At 35.5% G+C, this 11,011-nt stretch overlaps 1 non-coding gene across 1 annotated transcript; it reads left to right on the plus strand.

Annotated features, from left to right (window-relative positions):
- The first annotated feature begins 478 nt into the window (after positions 1-478).
- LOC142535432 (small nucleolar RNA R71) lies at positions 479-587 on the plus strand. The gene has a single exon (XR_012817540.1). It is a non-coding gene; the product is annotated as a small nucleolar RNA R71 (small nucleolar RNA).
- Positions 588-11,011: the final 10,424 nt, after the last annotated feature.

An 11,011-nucleotide genomic window follows, 5' to 3' on the forward strand; every position in this document is an offset into this window, starting at 1 on the left:
AACTAAAATTTGGATGATTTTGCCAACCTGGATTGTAATTTTGAGAAAATTGTTCAAAACATTGGCTTTTTCATGGAGGCATTCTTTAAAAGAGGGCAAAGTGGGACAATCTTTTGTAGAATGATCACTTGTATCACAGATGTGACACGCAATTTCTTGAACAGATTTTAATTGACCATTCTTTTTCAAATTAAGTGCCTCAACTTTTCTTGCCAAAGAGGTAAATCTAGCTTGGAGATCATGTTCATCTTTGAGGGTGTACATACCTCCACCAGATGTGGGAGATTGAATCTTGTTTGATGGTTTGATTGTACCTATAGTGTCCCAATTTTGAGCATTTTCAGCTAATGAATCGAGATACTCAATTGCCACGTTTGGATCTTTATCTTCAAATGTTCCATTACACATAAATTCAACCATTTGCCTATCTTTAGGTGTTAAGCTTTCATAAAATTGAGAAACAACTCTCCAAATTTCAAAACCATGATGTGGACAAAGATTAAGCAATTCTTTGTATCTATCCCAACATTGATAAAAAGTTTCTTCTTGTTTTTGAGTGAAAGTGATGATCTGCCTTTTGAAAGAATTTGTTCTATGAGATGAAAAAACTTTTTCAAAAATTGTTGTTGCAATTCATCCCAAGTTCGAATGGATCCCGATCTATGATTTTGTAGCCAAGTTTTAGCTTTATCTTATAAAGAAAAAGGAAAAAGCTTAAGTCGAATGGTGTTCATGCTACAATTTAGATCATTATATGTGTTGCACACTTCTTCAAACTCTCGGAAATGCATGTATGGATTTTAAGAATCTAAGCCATGAAAATTGGGTAAAAGTTGGATAATATCAGGCTTAAAATTGAAATGAGATGCATCAGGGGGAAAAACTAGACATGAAGGTGCACTAGTACGTGTAGGATTCATGTGATCTCTAAGTGTTTTTCGTCTATCATGATCATGTTGAGATTGAATTTAATCTTCATTTTCTTGGATGGGTTTTTCCCCCATGTTTTGTAAAAATAAAGGGTTATTTCGAATGAGTCGACCACTAAGTGTACGTGACTAAATGCTCATGCAAATGCAAATACAAAATAATAAAAACCCACAAAAGCAATAAAAATTCAAATAAAAAAAATAAACTATAAACAAAATTAAATAGACTTGAAATTAAATTATACTTCCCCAACAATGGCGCCAAAAACTTGTTGCGACTTTGATTGTTACACTCCAAAGAGTAGGTTGTCCACAAGTAGTATAATTCGGTGAGTTTGAATATCGTATCGACATGGAAGTTAAGGTAATTACAAGTCTACTATAATATCTTTTTTTTTCTTTGTTTTTTTTCCTTTTAATGGTTTGAATCTTTAATCGATAATTTTTAATTGTTCAAATTTTAATTTAAGTAGTTGAGATTAAAGGATCCACTCTTGGTATTTTAATAAAGTTATCATTAATGAACATTATTGAAATCCACTTAATAAAATGGTTCCAATATATATTAAATAATCATATTTATATTATGTTATATATTATTATGTTATAAGTATATAATATATACCAAAACTTGTAAATGTTGTCAATTATTTATTGTGCTATATATATTTGTAAACACTAAATCAAGGTTCCCACTTTAAATGGTTGGTAAAACCAAACAAACATTTAAATGGTACCAAGAAATTAATATTATGATATTAATATATAATAAATCAAGGCATCCACTTTAAATGATTGGTAAAACCAAACAAACATTTAAATGGTACCAAAAAATTAATATTATGATATATTCATATATAATAAATCAAGGCATCCACTTTAAATGGTTGGTAATACCAAACTAACATTTATATGGTTCCAAGAAATTAATATTATGATATAATCATATATAATAAATCAAGGCATCCACTTTAAATGGTTGGTAATACCAAACTAACATCTAAATGGTTCCAAGAATTTAGTGTAACATATAACAACAATAAATCAAAAATTCCACTTATAAGTAGGGTATAATAATACTTAAAAAAAATAAAAATAACATAAAAAATAAATAAGAATTAAATAATATAAAACATAGATTCTTACCTTTTAATTACCTTATTATCATGTCATGAGTTTCACCTTTTCATCTCAACTTTGGGAAGTTAGCTACTCATTATTCAAAGTGTAAAACTTTGAATATGAATTTAACATGCTAATTATATTAAATGAAGAAATAAAAGAAAAACAAAGAGAGAAATATTATGAACTCAAAGGTTTGTTCATAAAATGAGGGATATCTCAATACATTACAATGCACCCCTATTTATAGCCAAATTTGGGGAGACAACCACAAATAAAATATTATTTTTTACACATAAGTCTTCATTGGTGTTCCAAGAAATTAATATTTTAATACACATCACTTTTGAAAATCTTTCCATCCGAATTTTCTTCTCCGCATAAAACAAAACATGTAGATATCTGAGTTGTTTGAATTGTGGTATTTTTTTTTAACCATTTGACCAAGTAATTTGAGAGATATGGTCAAAATGCTAGAGTATGGTTAAACTGCCACTTCTTTGGTAACTTTATTTGTTGCTTAATTTGATCCCACTTGTGAGAAGATTTTTATCTCATGCTTGCCACCAATATTGTAGATATTAACATCAACTTTCTACAGGTCCAAGAATCATCTTAATCCCATTTGCAATGCCAAGGTTATTCTTGTTTTATCGAATCTGTAAAAAATAGTAAAAACTTATAATTACACAACAACTTATATTTTATACAATTTATTATAAAACATATAATATTTAAACATTTAATAAAACAAAAACTATATATTTATATTATAAAACATTTAATTAATATACAATTTTTTATCTTTATCAGCTGTCTCTTGTAAAAGTTCCAAGCAAGACACCGTTGCGGATTCCACCACTGAAGCTGAATACATTGCTGCATCTGCTGCAGCAAAAGAGGCAGTTTGGATGAGGAATTTTGTCCAAGAGTTGGGCGTCATTTCTAATGGAGTTGATCCGGTCCCCGTGTACTGCCACAACACTTGTGCCGTTGCACAAGCAAACAAACCAAGGTCTCATCAACGATCCAAACATATACTGAGGAAGTTCCACATCATCCGGGATATTGTGGAAAGAGGAGATATATCAGTCGAAAGATTCCCCTTTGCATATAATGTTGCCGATCCACTTACAAAGCCCTTGCCAGGACCATTGTTTGAGAAGCATCGCGAAGCAATGAGATTAAAGTTATGGGTAGTTGGCTCTAGGGCAAGTGGGAGATTGTTATAGTAGATGCCCTGCAAGCCAATGGTTGGCTAGGGAATTTATTGACTCAAGTGTAATAAACAATCTTTATTTTAATATAATTTAACTTTTTATGGTCTTGTTTTACTTTATCTGTATACCCATGCAATCAGCATAGATAAAGTCTTTGATTATACTTTAATACAAATGAATCGTAATTCGATGTTGATACTCATTTGTAAACAGTGTATAATCTAAATTCGTTCCTAGTCGATTCAGCCGCCTAAAACATGGATAAAGAGCTCGAGACTAGCATCTGTGATGTTGTGTACCACGTTTCTTGGTAAGGGCATAGAGATGTCCAAACATGCAAATGGGTAGTCATATGATGATTACACCGAAAAACCCTCCCTCGGACTTTCCAAGTGGTTATCATTCATCGAGAGGATAAGTTCGTTGTTATGATTGTATACCATTAGTCCTTACGATCCGGAAAAACACTGAGGCTCTGTTGGAAACTTAATTTCTGTTGTTTGACAAACTAATTGATTAATTTATTGGACTAACTGATCAAGTAGTTTGAAGTAACTGAACTACATAAATCAACTGAAAGTTGCCTAACTAAAGATTAATGCGCAGTTTATCGAAGGCAACTGAAACCAGCTGAATTGAATTCACAAAGACAACTGACTGATCAATTGGAAACTGATCTGTTGACATATTCAGTTGTGAGCTTATCAGTTGATCATTCAGCTTTACACGTCATCAATTGAAAAGGACATTCAACCGACAACAGTACAAAGTAGACTACAACTCGTAGTGGAACGCCGCATTTTAGAGCTTACAGTGTACGAATGTCAGAAGAATATTGACGTGGCAATCAACAGATATAATGATTCAAATTATGTTTAATGTTACCATTGAAGAGAAGCCTATAAATAGGTGAAAAGATCAGTTGAGCAAGTAATCAATCGATCTAACCATTCTCTAAAGCTTGTTGTTACCCTGCTGAATTTATAGCTCTTACTCAAAGATCAAAAACTCACATTTATCTGATATATTTGTATCATTTGAGGCTATCTTTCGAGCTTACAAGCACAAATCGTTTTATTGTTTATTTGATCTTAACTAGATCAGTTGTGCTAAGTTCAGTCGAAGAACTGTGAGATATTTAGTAAACTAAGAGTTTCAGTTTTGGCAGTGTTAAGTCCAAACTGAAGTGGGTCTGCACAAGTTTTGTATCGATCAAAGTCTTTTAGTGCATATCCTGTCCTTGTGATAGAAGGGGTGACGTAGGAGTTATTTCAATCTCTGAACATTCATAAATCTTTGTGTTACTACTTCAATTATTTATTTTATCTTTCAGTCAATTTATTTACGCAACTACTATCAGTTAAACTTATTGTTATTGACTGACAAGATTCCTAGTTTTAGTTTGTCACAGAACTGACACTTCATTCGAAAAGATTATAAAATCGTGAGTGTTTATTAAACCCGCCCTCCTAAACACATCTCAACCAATCAATCGATCCTAACAAGTGGTATCAGAGCAGTTGAATCTTGTCTCAAAATACTCTTATTCACAAAACTGATCAATATGTCTTCATTCAATAAAATACCGATGTTTTCCAAAGAAGATTTTGACAACTGGAAAATTAGAATGCAGACTCATTTAGCTGCAAAAGATGACGACATGTGGTATGTCATTACTGATGGTACCATGAAAATTATAAAAGCAAATAAAGCAGTTTCCATTACTGGTGGGGCACCTCATCGCATAGAAAAGCCCAGAGAGGAATGGACAACTGAGGATAAAAGAAAAGCAAACCTAGATAATGTGACTAAGGATATCTGATATAAAACGCTGAATAAAGTCACTTTCAGCAAAATCAAGATGTGCAAAACTGGCAAAGAGATATGGGAGAAACTGATCCAACTGTATGAAGGAAACGAGCAAATAAAAGAGAACAAACTATCAGTTGTTATTTAGAAATTTGACAACATCAAGATGAAGGCTGGAGAATCCATGCACGAATATGATGAGAGGATCAGTGGTATTAACAATGAGCTGAATGCACTTGGAAAAGTGTATTCGAACAAAGAAATGGCACTAAAGGTGGTCAGAGGTCTTCCCAAAGAATGGGATGTCAAGACCATGGCAATGAGAGAGTCAAAGGACCTTAACAAAGTCGAACTTCATGACTTGTTTGCTGATCTAAAGGCTTAGGAGTTTGAACTACAAACCAGAGAAGGAGAACCTTCTACACCTGCTGCCACAACTACTTTAACTACTGTCAGACTGGAACCAACTGGTCCAAATGATAAATCTGCTGATCAACTGAGCAATGATGCTATCTCATTGTTTGTGAAGAAATTCGGAAGGTTTATGAGGAGGAATCAAGGAAACTTCCAGAAGCAGTATCAGAAAAATCAGTCCAAAGAAGAATCCTATGCTTGCTACAACTGTGGAAAATCTGGTCATTTCATAGGAGACTGTCCTAAGCCAAAGAAGGACAGTCGAGGATAAACTGAGAAGGGAAAGAACACCTATGAGCATAGAAGAAGGACAAAGGATGACAAAAAATCATTCAAAAAGAAACATGAAGTGCTTTTGGCTGAAGAAAGAAAATCTAAGTGGGCAGAAACTGACAGTGATGAGTCAGAACCAGAAAGCCCAATCAGTTCAAGTGAAGATGAAGAAAAAGTCAAGTGCATAATGGCAGATGATGCTGAATTGGAGTCAGCAAGTGAACAGATATTTGACTTCAGCTCTTCTGATTTCACTCGTGAGGAACTCATTACCACATTGCATGACATGGTAGATGATTATCACAAACTTGCTCAATCATTTGAGAAGGTTAGAACTAAGCAAACTGATCCCAATGACAAAAAAACAGAAACTGATTAGTCAGTTGAACTGTTGAGTCTAAAAAGGGAGATTGCACAGCAAAAAGCTTAAATGATTGAAAATCAAGCTTTTATATGCCAGTTAAAAACAGAAATTTCAAAACATACTGAACTGATTCATGCTTGGAACAAGTCTTCAGTTGCACTGACTGAAATGCAGAATTCACAAAAATCAATCGATGATAAAACTGGTTTAGGCTTTAACAATCATGTTGAAAATTCTGCAAGTGATACACAACCAAGGTTTAATGAAAACAAAGGAAAGTACATTACCTTTGTAAAATCAACTATGGTAAATGAATTCTCAGAACCTAGTTAACCAGTTGTTCAATTGACTGAAAGTAAGAACAAAGGCAAACGGTATGGAATTGGATATAGCTCCGAGAGTTCAACTGATACAAAAAACTTGTCACCTAAACGATTCAGTTACAAAAATCAGTACTCAAGGAATGGCTATTACAATTACTACAAATGTAAGCCAGTTCAGAAACGATATCAAAAGAATAGCCAGTTGAAAAAGGATACAAATCATACTGTTTCATCCTCACATCACACACATATTGGCAAGAATTCGAGAAAAACCATTTGGAACACAACAACTGGGAAGTCAGTTAGACTGATCCAAGTCTGGGTTCCTAAAGGACTAATCAGTTTAGGACCCAAATGAATATGGGTACCAAAATTATATATACTGTGTGATTGCAGGTAACAGGTACAAACAAAAAATCAACTTGGTATCTAGACAGTGACTGTTCGCGACATATGACAGGAGATGTAAATTTGCTATTTTAACTGATCAAATATACTGGACCAAACATCAGTTTTGGAGACAACTCCAAAGGTAAAACTGTGGGTAAGGGTAAGCTTATCCATGGTAACTTTACAATTAAAGATGTTTTTCTAGTTGAGAATTTGACGTATAACTTGATAAGCATCAGTCAGTTATGCGACAATAATTTATCAGTTCAGTTTGACAGACACACTTGTTAAGTTAGAGACTCAACTAATGAGGTCATACTAACTGGAAATTGTTGTGAAAATACTTACAAAGTCAGTTGGACTGAACAACCTTATGCACCAGTTTATTTCATTGCTTCCAGTTCTTCTAAAAACTGGTTGTGGCATAAGAGGTTGAACCACTTAAACTTTAAATCTATTGCATATCTGAGTAACCATTATCTTGTAACTGGTTTTCTCAAAATAGATTTTTCAAAAAATAAAGTTTGTTCAGCATGTCAGTTTGGTAAACAAGTAAGATCTTCATTCAAAAACAGAGGTTGTAAATCATCTTCCCGATGCTTAGAACTGTTACATATGGATCTTTTTGGTCCAATACAAGTCATGAGTTTAGGGGGAATGAAATACACCCTAGTAGTTGTGGATGACTTTTCAAGATTTACTTGGGTTATTTTTCTCAAATCCAAAGACCAAACTGCTGCACAACTGATTAAGCTCTTCAAAAGACTTTTAAATGAAAAATCTGTTGGGATTGATCGAATAAGGTCTGACAAAGGAACTGAATTTATCAATCAAACTCTTCAAATTTTTTAGAAAATACTGGAATCAAGCTGTGAAGGACCTAAAACTCTTTTCTTGGAAATTTGCGGAAAATTAAAGATTTTCTTTTTAAAAGAACTTAAATGGCCTCATTCATAAAATCACTGGTGAATCAAGTTCAATATTTCAAAATATTGCAGCGGAAGAAAATCAAAGTTTTGCCAACAACAACGATTTAAAAATATCCAACAACTGATAAAAATTGTTTGCGAAGAAAATAACAACTGCTGCTCTGAGGTCCTCGGGTGCCACTACTGCCGACCCAAGCTGGCTCACTGGTCCCCGCCCTCGGCCCTGGCCTCATCAGTACCTACAACAATCAAGTCTAGTGAGCCTAAAGACTCAGCATGCATAAATCGCAGGTAACGAGTAAAAATCTGAATTTAAAATATGCATGAGATAAAATATCCTGTCCTGAGGCATACTGAAAATAATCTGTACTGAGCAATTATAATACGTGCATAACTGAACTGGAAATCACTGTAAAAATATTTGCTCCTTGGAGCCTGTACTGAAATAACTGATAAAATTTTCTGTTGAGATTATGTTTTACGCCTGTGGCCACTGCACTAAGCTGAACTGATCGGTAACTGGCTACCGGGGAGGCTGAAACTGAACTGAGCTGGCCGGTCACTGGCGACCGGGTGGTACCATACTGAACTGATCGGTCACTGACGACCGTATAAAATAACACTCCCACATAGTGAATGAACCACAAGCCATATCGCATAAATCTCAAAAATAATCATTTTCTATTTAATGCACGTAAAATAATTAACTGGCGTAATGAAAATTCCTGTAATTTTACCAACTGGGTTGGATTGGATCGTTCCCAGGCTCGCTGCAACCTAACTGTGCCATGAAAAATATGCAATAGCTTAAACTTGACCAACTATGCAATTTACGTTCACAAGATGCGACTATGACGCCTAATGACTTCGCATTTAATCATGACTCCGAGCCAACCTGAACCGACACTGAACCGACGTATAGTCATGATTAAAATACGCTGAAAAATCATAAAATAATGCTCCTAAAATGATAGGGTCGAAATCTAGGTGGAATGGAGGCCAAAACACGAAACGCTCTTTCGAGAGTCAATTTGGCACATTGCACCGTAAATTCTCGTACGACCTCAAAAATGATCCAAATGACGAACGGTCAAAAACATGACCTTCCCAACTCAATGAGGCACTGTCCAGTCCAAGGCCATGGGCTAAAAGCCAACCAAGAACTCAAACGACGCTTCTGAACAGCAGCATACTTGCTGTCAAAAATACAGCAGCTGCGCACTTGTTTTTCCTTGTGTCGTTTTCGAGGCTACCGGCCATTGGGGCGTGAACCACCGACCAGAGACTCTTACCAACATCCCAAGGAATGATTTGAACCATGGCTAAGGGCCCTAGGCCAGCCACAATCCGCATCACACCAAATCTTAACCGAAGGGTCCAACCGAGAGCAACGTGCATGCGTGTGTAGTGTTTATGCTATGATCGATGTCTTGCGTCGTTCCAGTGGCCATTTGATTGACCATGGCACGATCTAGACATCTAGGAGCATGATATGAACCGTGGCTAAGGGCCATAGGCCAACCAAGATCCATACCAAGCAACAAAAGAACGAAATCAAAAGCTGCACAAATGAAGAAGCCGAATGGGGAAAGGGGCTGTTCTTGTGGATTATTTAAAAACCGATGAGCCATGGACCAAGCCACCAAAAGGGCGACTTTGTCACGTCTTAGACATGCTAGGGAAGTGATCCAACCATGGCTAAAGGCCCTTGGGGCAGCCAAGATCAGATCCACAACCCTTGACACGAAAACTGAAATTTCGAATCACATTTCTGCACTTATGGGGAACTTGCTGTCATTCTGAATTTCCAGCAAGCATGGGGCTGGTTTGAATGGACCAACATGGTCCTAATGCATCCTACTACATGTATACAAGCCGCCTTGGGAGCCTGGAGTCGATCCAATACCTGAAACCATCAAAACTCAGAAAAACGTGAGGCTTGCCAATAAATTCGAAAATTCTGCATGTGAGGTTTCAAAATGTTTTGACATGGATCTCGATTTTTACTTGAATAAACATGATCATGTACTGAAAAATAAATGATAATATGACTTGATTGAGGTTTGAAAGAAATCTAGACATGCCTGGTTTCGTTTTGAAAGAAAACGAACGAAACAACGACGACGCGGCACGGAGGAGGTGGAGCGCTTCTCTTGCTCTTTCTAGTTCTCGATTTTTTTCTTGCCTTCCCTCTAGCTAAGACTCACGATTTTTACACTGAAAATGGATCTGAATGGTGAGGTATTTCGGTGGAGAGGGAGAGGGATTGAGTGGTTATGAAGGTGAGGAGAAGGGTGCACAAAAATAGGATCATATCAAGACCAAGTCCACTCCCCTTTTGAATTTGAATTTTGAATTGATATCAAATGAGTTGGTGGATGCTTCTAGGAGGTGGTGGCCGAAATTTTGCTTATTTTCTAGTCTAGGATATGTCCATTAATTAATTAAATTGTGCTCCCAAAAATCCTAGAATTATCCTACAACTTACATGCAAAGAAATGGTCAAAAGGTTGATGAGTTGGCAATTAAATTGTCTAGCAACTATGGGGGCCGAAAATTGCAATAAAATGAAGGGGAAATATTGTTATCTAGTCAACTAATAATCCTTGAAAGCCTTACTAATCCTTTAATTAATTTAGTGAGCTAACCCATTAATTTAATAACTTAAATGAGTTCATTTCTTAATCACCTCAAATAATTAAATTAAAATCCTCAACTAACTTAAATAATTCCTTAAACTTCTTTTTAACTTAAATGAACTTACTTGCTAGCTAAATTAACTTCTGGAAATATTTCTCAAATCTTAAATTCTATCTCAAAACTCCAACTCCAGTCCGGCCTCACTGAAATAACTGAAATGCTAAAAATCAAACTGCTGAACTGAAATAATAAATAATTAACTTCAAACAAATGCATTTAAAATAATCATGCAATGAAGTCAATTAAATTTAAAAATCTAGAATTATGCATGGCTTATACGTCTACTGATTTACGGGTTCTACAATCCTTCCCCCCTTAAATAAATTTCGTCCTCGAAATTAGAACTCACCGAATAACTCAGGGTATCGACTTCTCATCTCCGGCTCAGACTCCCACGTAGCTTCCTCCTCTGAATGGTTGAGCCATTTGACTTTGACTCGCTTAACCAACTTGTTCCGAAGTTTCTTCTCCTGTCTGTCTAGGATCTGCACGGGTCTCTCCTCATAAGATAAGTTCGGAGTAAGCTGCAACGGCTCGA

Source organism: Primulina tabacum, unplaced genomic scaffold, assembly GCF_025594145.1.
Source record: "Primulina tabacum isolate GXHZ01 unplaced genomic scaffold, ASM2559414v2 Contig1013, whole genome shotgun sequence".
In the NCBI taxonomy this organism is placed as follows: Eukaryota; Viridiplantae; Streptophyta; class Magnoliopsida; order Lamiales; family Gesneriaceae; genus Primulina; species Primulina tabacum.